The sequence below is a fragment of the Bufo bufo genome, chromosome 5 (genome assembly GCF_905171765.1).
Source record: "Bufo bufo chromosome 5, aBufBuf1.1, whole genome shotgun sequence".
Lineage (NCBI taxonomy): Eukaryota > Metazoa > Chordata > Amphibia > Anura > Bufonidae > Bufo > Bufo bufo.
In genome coordinates, this window is record NC_053393.1 from 562,635,386 (window position 1) to 562,646,258 (window position 10,873).

At 52.5% G+C, this 10,873-nt stretch overlaps 1 protein-coding gene across 28 annotated transcripts in view; it reads right to left on the reverse strand.

The window, feature by feature from the left end:
- The window catches only part of OBSCN (obscurin, cytoskeletal calmodulin and titin-interacting RhoGEF), a 622,289-nt gene extending 611,680 nt beyond the window's left edge, over positions 1–10,609 (reverse strand). For 5 of the 28 annotated variants that reach the window (XM_040431727.1, XM_040431722.1, XM_040431719.1 and 2 more), the window contains exon 1: positions 10,264–10,589. The gene's annotated coding sequence lies outside the window, so the exon portion shown is untranslated. Of the gene's footprint in view, positions 1–10,263 lie in introns of all 28 variants that reach the window. The other 23 variants (XM_040431729.1, XM_040431730.1, XM_040431728.1 and 20 more) reach the window with 15 other exon arrangements.
- Positions 10,610–10,873: the final 264 nt, after the last annotated feature.

The following is a 10,873-nucleotide window of genomic DNA, read 5'->3' on the forward strand; positions in this document are numbered from 1 at the left end:
TAGGTGTAACTTGACCACCATGCAGATTCTATAACACAGGTGTCTTCATATGTGGTACATGGGTCTTTGGGCCCCGCAGGCTCCTGGGCCCAGTAGCAACTGCTACCTCTGCAGATCAGAATACTGGAGATCATGTCGGCCTAGGGCCTTGAAATGGGTGCCCAGAACCCTCCAGTAAGAGACGGGCAGGACTGAGGTGCTTGGGGGGGACATCAAAAATGGGGTTTATGGGGCAAAACCCAAAGATGCAGAAGAACCGTGGACTGCAGTCCCGTGGTCCTGGACTGGAGACCTGTTCAGAGGGGCCAGAGGTCGGTGGACTGCAGCACAGACGTCAGGACATCTGCTCGAAGGGAGGGAGATCTCAGACGTTTCCGCAGATTATACCGAACATTATACTGCAGCCGAATATTCCCTTTTCTTCACCTTCTGTAAAGGGTTAATACAAAGCGGAGAAATGGACAGACGCCGTGTCAGCAGAGGATGTGACATCATCAGAAATGTCTGACATCACTGCACTGCCCAGAGGACAGGGATTAACCCCCTACATACCAGACCGAAGAAACATTAACCCACTACACACCACAGGCAAGAAATATTAACCCTCAACATGCCAGAAATAGAAAAATAGTAACCCCTCTACATGACGCAGGGAACAAATATTAACCCTCTACATGACAGCAAGAGAAGAAATATTAACCATCTATGCGCCATAGAGAAGAAACAGTAATTCTCTACACACCAGAAGTAAGAAATATTAACTCTTTACACGCCAGAGATTATAAATAACCATCTACATGCCAGAAATAAGAAATATTACCCCCCATATGCCAGAGATAAGACATATTAACCCTCTACACACCAGAGATACAAAATATTAACCCTTTAAACAACAGAGATAAAAAAACGTCAACCCTCCTAGAAGAAACATTGACCCTCTAAATGCCAGAGAGGGGAAAATAGTAAACAGCCATATGCCAGAAAAAAATAAATAAATCAATGTTAACCCTCTAGACTCCAGAGATAAAATGTATTACCCCCTGAAATCCAGAGATTACATTAACCCACTATATACTAGAGATTCTAAATACCCCCCTCACCCCCCCCCCCCCAATACCAGAAATGATAGAAATGACCCTCTGACCCGTCAGGGATATACCCGGGTACCGTCTACAGCAATAGGGCACCTCTGGACCCTGGTGGTGACCTCCACAGAGTGCAGAATGAGCCCCTCCCGAGTAACCCTGGGCACCCCTGGACCCTGGTGGTGACCTCCACAGAGTGCAGAATGAGCCCCTCCCGAGTAACCCTGGGCAGCCCTGGCATTCATCACACTACGGGTGGGACTGGGGGCTCGGGCCGGGGAAATTCCTGACATCGATATTTTTGGTTGTGGCTTATATTCAGTACTGAGCCCACAGACGGTCACCCGGGTGGCAGAATACTACCCCTTCTGCCTCTGCCTGTATTCACTGCAGGACTGGCATTCTGTTCATAAACCAGGAGGCTCTGGTTGAACAGTGCAGTGACAGAGCAGGGATCGTGGGATGGGAGGCTGTCGCTGGTGGTTATCAGCAGTGACAGATTTATCAGCGGTCACCGGCGCTCCCCAAAATAGCTGCAGCTGTCGCCTCCATTGATTAGGTCACCTACAGCAGAGGGGCCTCGGGCAGCAGTGCAGTCAGCAGGACAAACCCCAGCAAGTCCCGTACAGGCAGGGGCCGACTGGGAACTGGCATGGGAAAAAAGGTAAAAGTGGCCCCATGTGGACAGAAGATTGATACAGCTGGCCGGGTGTATGAGAGAGAATCCGATCATTATGTACCCGGCTGGTGGCCGTGAGGGGGGCTGAGTGGCCCTCCCGGAAATTTCCCTGTAGGGTCTATGGCTAATCCACCCCTGTGTACAATGGCCCGGGCTCAGCAAGTCACACACTGGGGCTCGGGCTCAGCTAGTCACACACTGGGGCCCAGGCTCAGCAAGTCACACACTGGGGCCCGGGCTCAGCAAGTCACACACTGGGGCCGGGGCTCAGCAAGTCACACACTGGGACCCGGCTCAGCAAGTCACACACTGGGGCCCAGGCTCAGCAAGTCACACACTGGGGCTCAGGCTCAGCAAGTCACACACTAGGGCCCAGGCTCAGCTAGTCACACACTGGGGCCCAGGCTCAGCAAGTCACACACTGGGGCCCGGGCTCAGCAAGTCACACACTGGGACCCGGCTCAGCAAGTCACACACTGGGACCCGGCTCAGCAAGTCACACACTGGGGCCCAGGCTCAGCAAGTCACACACTGGGGCTCAGGCTCAGCAAGTCACACACTAGGGCCCAGGCTCAGCTAGTCACACACTGGGGCCCAGGCTCAGCAAGTCACACACTGGGGCCCGGGCTCAGCAAGTCACACACTGGTGCCCAGGCTCAGCAAGTCACACACTGGGGCCCGGGCTCAGCTAGTCACACACTGGGGCCCAGGCTCAGCAAGTCACACACTGGGGCCCGGGCTCAGCAAGTCACACACTGGGGCCCGGGCTCAGCAAGTCACACACTGGGGCCCAGGCTCAGCAAGTCACACACTGGGGCCCGGGCTCAGCAAGTCACACACTGGGGCCCAGGCTCAGCAAGTCACCACTGGGGCCCAGACTCAGCAAGTCACACACTGGGGTCCAGACTCAGCAAGTCACACACTGGGGTCCAGACTCAGCAAGTCACACACTGGGGTCCAGACTCAGCAAGTCACACACTGGGGCCGGGGTTCAGCAAGTCACACACTGGGGTCCAGGCTCAGCAAGTCACACACTGGGGCCGGGGTTCAGCAAGTCACACACTGGGGTCCAGGCTCAGCAAGTCACACACTGGGGCCGGGGTTCAGCAAGTCACACACTGGGGTCCAGGCTCAGCAAGTCACACACTGGGGCCCGGGCTCAGCAAGTCACACACTGGGGCCCGGGCTCAGCAAGTCACACACTGGGGCCTCCCGGAAATTTCCCTGTAGGGTCTATGGCTAATCCACCCCTGTGTACAATGGTCAGGGCTCAGCAAGTCACACACTGGGGCCCAGACTCAGCAAGTCACACACTGGGGCCCAGGCTCAGCAAGTCACACACTGGGGCCCAGGCTCAGCAAGTCACACACTGGGGCCCAGACTCAGCAAGTCACACACTGGGGCCCAGGCTCAGCAAGTCACACACTGGGGCCCAGGCTCAGCAAGTCACACACTGGGGCCCAGGCTCAGCAAGTCACACACTGGGGCCCGGGCTCAGCAAGTCACACACTGGGGCCTGGGCTCAGCAAGTCACACACTGGGGCCCGGGCTCAGCAAGTCACACACTGGGGCCCGGGCTCAGCAAGTCACACACTGGGGCCCAGGCTCAGCAAGTCACACACTGGGGCCCAGGCTCAGCAAGTCACACACTGGGGCCCGGGCTCAGCAAGTCACACACTGGGGCCGGGGTTCAGCAAGTCACACACTGGGGTCCAGGCTCAGCAAGTCACACACTGGGGCCGGGGTTCAGCAAGTCACACACTGGGGTCCAGGCTCAGCAAGTCACACACTGGGGCCGGGGCTCAGCAAGTCACACACTGGGGCCTGGGCTCAGCAAGTCACACACTGGGGCCCGGGCTCAGCAAGTCACACACTGGGGCCGGGGCTCAGCAAGTCACACACTGGGGCCCGGGCTCAGCAAGTCACACACTGGGGCCCGGGCTCAGCAAGTCACACACTGGGGCCGGGGCTCAGCAAGTCACACACTGGGGTCCGGGCTCAGCAAGTCACACACTGGGGCCCGGGCTCAGCAAGTCACACACTCCTCTACCCTGTGCCAGTCACTACACCAATGCCTCTGCCCAGTGTTAGTCACTACAAGGATCCTAATCTAGAGGGTGGCCTCGGAGACCACAGATCCCGCTGATCCTTACTTCCTTCTTACCTCCTTGCTGGACATTATATGGGCTCTGCCGAGCTTCGGTTGATTTCATGCCATGAACATCTTGCTTCCCAGAAGTCTATACTCTGATTTTCCACTTTCCTTAGTAGTGGGTGTTGGGCTGTGATCTATTGATGTGTGTGGTCTCTGGATGGCTACCAATCCTACTGCCTTAAAGCTAGGCTAGTAGACCGGGGTACAAACCACATTTCGTGGCTGCGCCTGGTGTGTCCATTAAAGATTAGATTTTACCTGAACTACTACAGTGCCTTGAAAAAGTATTCATACCCCTTGAACTATTCCACATTTTTTCATGTTACCCCCACAAAACTACATGTATTTTATTGGGATTTTATGTGAGACCAGCACAAAGTAGCAAGTATGTGTGAAGTGGAGAGAAGATGTTTTTAAAAGTTTTAATAAATTAAAATCTGGACAGTGTGGCGTGCATAAGTATTCAGCCCCCTGTACTCTGATTTCCTTAAAGAGGACCTTTCACTACAATAAAAAATCTAAACTAAGCATACAGACACGGAGAGCGGCGCCCAGGGATCTCCCTGCACTTACTATTATCCCTGGGCGCCGCTCCATTCTCCCGGTATAGGCTCCGGTATCTGCAGATTTTTGGCTCAACTGGGTGGAGCCTGCCGGCGTCTCCTTCTCCCAGGCTGTCTGAAGATACCGGAGCCTATACCGGGAGAACGGAGCGGCGCCCAGGGATAATAGTAAGTGCAGGGAGATCCCCGGGCGCCGCTCTCCATGTCTGTATGCTTAGTTTAGAAATTTTATTGTAGTGAAAGGTCCTCTTTAAATAAAATCCATTGTGACCAATCCCCTTCAGAAGTCACCTCAGTAGTAATAGAGTCCACCTCTGTGTATTGTCTTCTCAGTATAACTCCAGCTGCTCGGTGAAGGCATCAGAGGTTTGTTAGAGAACATTAGTGATCAAACAGCATCATGAAAACCAAGGAACACACCAGACAGGTCAGGGATAAAGTCATGGAGAAGTGTAAAGCAGGGTTAGGTTATAGAAATATCCCAAACTCTTAACTCACGGAGCACTGTTCAATACATCTCCTGAAAATGGAAGGAGTATGGCACAACTGCAAACCTACTAAGACATGTCCGCCCACCTAAACTGACAGCCCAGGCGAGGAGAGCACTAATTAGAGGAGCAGCCAAGAGGCCCATGATCACTGATGAGGAGGTACAGAGATCCACAGCTCAGGTGGGAGAATCTGTCCTCAGGACAACTATTAGTCGTGGACTCCACAAATCTGCCCTTTATGGAAGAAAGGCAAGAAGGAAGCAGTTTCTGAAAGAAATATCATCTGCAGTTTGCCATAAGCCATGTAGAGGACACAGCAAACATGGAAGAAGGTGATCTGGTCAGAGCAGACCAAAGTGGAACTTGTTGGCCTAAATGCAAAATGTTATGTGTGGTGGAAAACTAACCCTGCGCCTCACCCTGAACGCACCATCTCCACCGTGAGACATGGCGGTGGCGGCATCATCCTGGGGAGGGCTTTTCTTCAGCAGGGACAGGGAAGCCGGTCAGAGGTGAAGGGAAGGTGGATGGAGCTAAATACTGGGCAATCCTGGAGGAAAACCTGGGAGAGGCTGCAAAAGACTTGAGACTGGGGCGGAGGTTCACCTTCCAGCAGGACAACAACCCTCAACATCCAGCCAGAGCTACAATGGAAGTGTCGAGATCAAAGCATCTTCATGTGTTAGAGCGGCCCAGTCAGAGTCCAGACCTAAATCCCAATGAGAATCTGGGACAAGACCTGAGAATTGCCGTTCACAGACGCTCTGCATCCAGTCTGACTGAGTGCGAGCTCTTCTGCACAGAAGAATGGGCAATAATGTCATCCTCTAGATGTACAAAGCTGATGGAGACAGAACCCAGAAGACTGCAGAGAAAGGTGGTCCTACAAAGTACTGAGGGGGTGTGAATACTAATGCACCCCGCACTGTCCACTTTGAAAACCTTGTCTCATCTCCTTCTCACACAGACTTTTTGGTTGATCACATAAAATCTCAATAAAATACATTTAAGACTGTGGGTGTAACCTGAAAACATGTGGAAAAGTTCAAGGGGTGTGAATACTTTTTCAAAAGCTGTCTATCTCTTTTGCATGCTCTATACCGGCATAAACCAAAGCGTAGGCAGGGAGTCCTCAATGTCACCCTGGTGGCCCTCTGCCCTTCCTCCAGAGAAGATCCGCTCTGTCTGACCCTGGAGGCTCCCCATTCTGTGGCTCACGTGGCTCCTCACAGCGTTCCTTCATTACTAATACAAGTCGCTCAGTCCTGTTCTTGCCGTTGGCTCCAATCTGCGGCCGTGCTCTTTCCCCCAGAGTTTTCCCCCTCATATCAATTTCGTACGTGGGTGGGGAGCGGTCAGCCTCAGGAATAGCCCTTTCCAGATTGCACACAGATCAAATCCATCCGTGGCCTGCAGACAGGGGCGTAACTACCATAGCGGCGGACCATGCGACTGCTATGGGGCCCAGGGAAAGAGGGGCCCCGGTCTTAGTTGGGATCATATCCTCTTCTACTGGAGGTGAAAACTCGGTCAGGACTTTACCCTCTAAAGCAGGCATGCTCAACCGGCGGCCCTCCAGCTCCAGCTGTTGTAAAACTACAACTCCCACAATGCCCAGCTGTAAGCTGTTCGGGCATGCTGGGAGTTGTAGTTTTGCAACAGCTAAAGGGCCGCAGGTTGAGCATGCCTGCTCTAAAGGAACAACTTTTAGCAAATGAGGCAGTGGAGAAATGTCCCAAGGGTCATTGAAAGGGGTTTAGGCAGAAACCCTTCTGTCCTGTGTGGGGGCCCGGTTTGATCCTTGCTATGGGGCCCTTACGTCTCTATGTACGCCACTGTCTGCAGATGAAACATTTCTCTCTTCTCCGCTCAAGAACAGGTCACCTCCTCAGGTATCCTCCCAATATGAAGAGCGCTGTCACCAATCCCTCGCCCAGGCACCATCTCGCTCCTCCCTGTCTCAAGCCCAATCCAGTCGCCGGGAGGCCGAGTAAGACGAAGAGTGGTCAGCAGCAGACTGGTCCCAGCACTGGGGCTACTGGGCTCCTTAATGCTGGACACTAAGGCAAGGTTCACATCTGCGGTGCAGATTCCATTCCATAGTCCGTGGAATACATATGACCTCTTGTCTTCTTCTTCCTCTGTTCCCATACCAGAAGAGGAAAAGGGAAACACACTGCAGATGTGAACCTACCCAAGAGCCTTTCAAGGTGGCCCTTGACTTCTGCCATATACCCATGGCTTTGCTTTCCAGGCTGCCAGGTACCGGGAGCTGTGAATGTACATGTTCCCTGGTCCGGAAGTTCCTTGCACGGCCACTAAGTCAGCGTGGGTGATCTGGGTGCGCAGGAGCTGGGTGTGCAGAATCTGGGTGCGCAGGATCTGAGTGCGCAGGACCTGGGTGCGCAGGACCTGGGTGCGCAGGATCTGGGTGCGCAGGATCTGGGTGCGCAGGATTTGTGTGCATGAGCTGAAGTTAAGAAGCGGGTGTCCGGACACATGACCAGTGAGAGATGGACATCCGTACTCTAGATAAAAGGTGTCAGTCGGTCTGGTCTCCAGGAATACCTCAACCCCCCGACTACTCGTCCTGTTACCGGTCAGCAGAGTGATCCTGGCACAAGTGTAACAACCCCTGTGACCACAACTTCTATTCACCCATACAATGATAAAAATCGCCCCCCCCCCCCCCCCCCCTCCAACCCAACTCCCCCTTCAGTGACGAAACATAGAAGAGACCAAAACAGAGCAGAAAATAATCAGCGGAAACTAAACCGGAGACACCGCGGCGTAACTGATCAACAAATTCGATGTCAGGATAATCACCTCATTAATAATAATACACCCCCCCGGCCCAAAAATTATACACATCACCGAGGACCCTACTGCACAACAATGGGCTACAGAACTTCTACTACACACCTCAGCTGCTGCAGAACCTCCTCATACACACCTCAGCTGCTGCAGAACCTCCTCATACACACCTCAGCTGCTGCAGAACTTCTACTACACACCTCAGCTGCTGCAGAACCTCATCATACACACCTCAGCTGCTGCAGAACCTCAAAATACACACCTCAGCTGCTGCAGAACCTCCTCATACACACCTCAGCTGCTGCAGAACTTCTACTACACACCTCAGCTGCTGCAGAACCTCATCATACACACCTTAGCTGCTGCAGAACTTCTACTACACACCTCAGCTGCTGCAGAACCTTACAATACACACCTCAGCTGCTGCAGAACCTCATAATACACAGCTCAGCTGCTGCAGAACCTCCTAATACACACCTCAGCTGCTGCAGAACCTCCTAATACACACCTCAGCTGCTACAGAACCTCCTAATACACACGTCAGCTGCTACAGAACCTCCTAATACACACCTCAGCTGCTGCAGAACCTCCTAATGCACACCTCAGCTGCTGCAGAACTTCTACTACACACCTCAGCTGTTGCGGAACCTCCTCATACACACCTCAGCTTCTGCAGAACTTCCTAATACACACCTCAGCTGCTGCAGAACCTCCTCATACACACCTCTGCTGCTGCGGAACATCATAATACACACCTCAGCTGCTGCAGAACCTCCTAATACACACCTCAGCTGCTGCAGAACCTCCTAATACACCTCAGCTGCTGCAGAACCTCCTAATGCACACCTCAGCTGCTGCAGAACCTGATAATACACACCTCAGCTGCTGCAGAACCTCATAATACACACCTCAGCTGCTGCAGAACCTGATAATACACACCTCAGCTGCTGCAGAACCTCCTAACACACACCTCAGCTGCTGCAGAACCTCCTAATACAAACCTCAGCTGCTGCAGAACCTCCTAATACACACCTCAGCTGCTGCAGAACTTCTACTACACACCTCAGCTGCTGCAGAACATCATAATACACATCTCAGCTGCTGCAGAACCTCCTAATACACCTCAGCTGCAGAACCTCCTAATACACAGCTCAGCTGCTGCAGAACCTCCTAACACACACCTCAGCTGCTGCAGAACCTCCTAACACACACCTCAGCTGCTGCAGAACCTCCTAATACACACCTCAGCTGCTGCAGAACCTCCTAATACACAGCTCAGCTGCTGCAGAACCTCCTAATACACAGCTCAGCTGCTGCAGAACCTCCTAATACACACCTCAGCTGCTGCAGAACCTCCTCATACACACCTCAGCTGCTGCAGAACCTCCTAATACACAGCTCAGCTGCTGCAGAACCTCCTAATACACATCTCAGCTGCTGCAGAACCTCCTCATACACACCTCAGCTGCTGCAGAACCTCCTAATACACAGCTCAGCTGCTGCGGAACCTCATAATGCACATCTCAGCTGCTGCAGAACCTCCTAATACACACCTCAGCTGCTGCAGAACCTCCTAATACACACCTCAGCTGCTGCAGAACCTCCTAATACACACCTCAGCTGCTACAGAACCTCCTAATACAGACCTTAGCCACTGCAGAGCCTCCTAATACACACCTCAGCTGCTGCAGAACCTCCTAATACACACCTCAGCTGCTACAGAACCTCCTAATACACACCTCAGCTGCTGCAGAACATCATAATACACACCTCAGCTGCTGCAGAACCTCCTTATACACACCTCAGCTGCTACAGAACCTCCTAATACACACCTCAGCTGCTACAGAACCTCCTAATACACACCTCAGCTGCTACAGAACATCATAATACACACCTCAGCTGCTGCAGAACATCATAATACACACCTCAGCTGCTGCAGAACCTTCTAATACACACCTCAGCTGCTGCAGAACCTCCTAATACACACCTCAGCTGCTGCAGAACCTCCTAATACACACCTCAGCTGCTGCAGAACCTCCTAATACACACCTCAGCTGCTGCAGAACATCATAATACACACCTCAGCTGCTGCAGAACATCATAATACACACCTCAGCTGCTGCAGAACCTCCTTATACACACCTCAGCTGCTACAGAACCTCCTAATACACACCTCAGCTGCTGCAGAACCTCATAATACACACCTCAGCTGCTGCAGAACCTCCTAATACACACCTCAGCTGCTGCAGAACCTCCTAATACACATTAGACAGCAGCGTGTTATACATTCACTATAGTCCCACCTTTATTATAATCATCTGCTCATTATAACTACACTAATACCGCACTGATCAGTCTCTCTTAGATTGTAAGCTCTTGGGTATGTTGTACGCCGCTATGTATTGATCGCCCCTGGTGTCTACCACCATTTAACCCCTGAAGGATCAGGAATCAACAAAGCACAGAATGAGCGCACCTTATCTCCACGTCTTCAGAGCTTCTGTGCTGTGGCTGTAAGGACCCCCCAGTCTTTCATGGGGACCCCAATATCGGTGAAGACCTTCTCTTGGGGGTGCAGCAGATCCCGTGTTACTTCAGGTGATTCCCGGCTTAAATCCACTTTCGGAGATGATTTTTTTTTTCTTTTGGACAATTTTGGGCAGTTCAGACTGATCCCCTCTCCCTGAGTCTCCGCTCCGTGTCCTGCAGCCCCAGAGAAAGGAAAGTCACATGAAGGATACAGAGAGCCGGAGGCGGGGGGAGGAGAGGGACATGTGTCGCCCTCCATCCAAAATAGCCCGGGTGTCGCTTACTGTGCACATTGCCTTTCATGTGGAGAAGAAGCTACAGAGAAGGAGAGTGAGAACCGGGAGGAGTCATGGAGAGGACAGGTGCCCGGGAGCAACGTGTGAACGAAGAGCTACAGCCCATAATAACCCGACCAGGAATCCATCCGAAATATCCCCATTACACAACAGGGGCAGCACAGACTGTCTGCAATGCAAGAAGTGCGAGAAGGCCTGCTGTGCTAGACCCCGCTCAGAAATAACAACTGTACTATAATACCGCCTCATAAGTGCCAGACC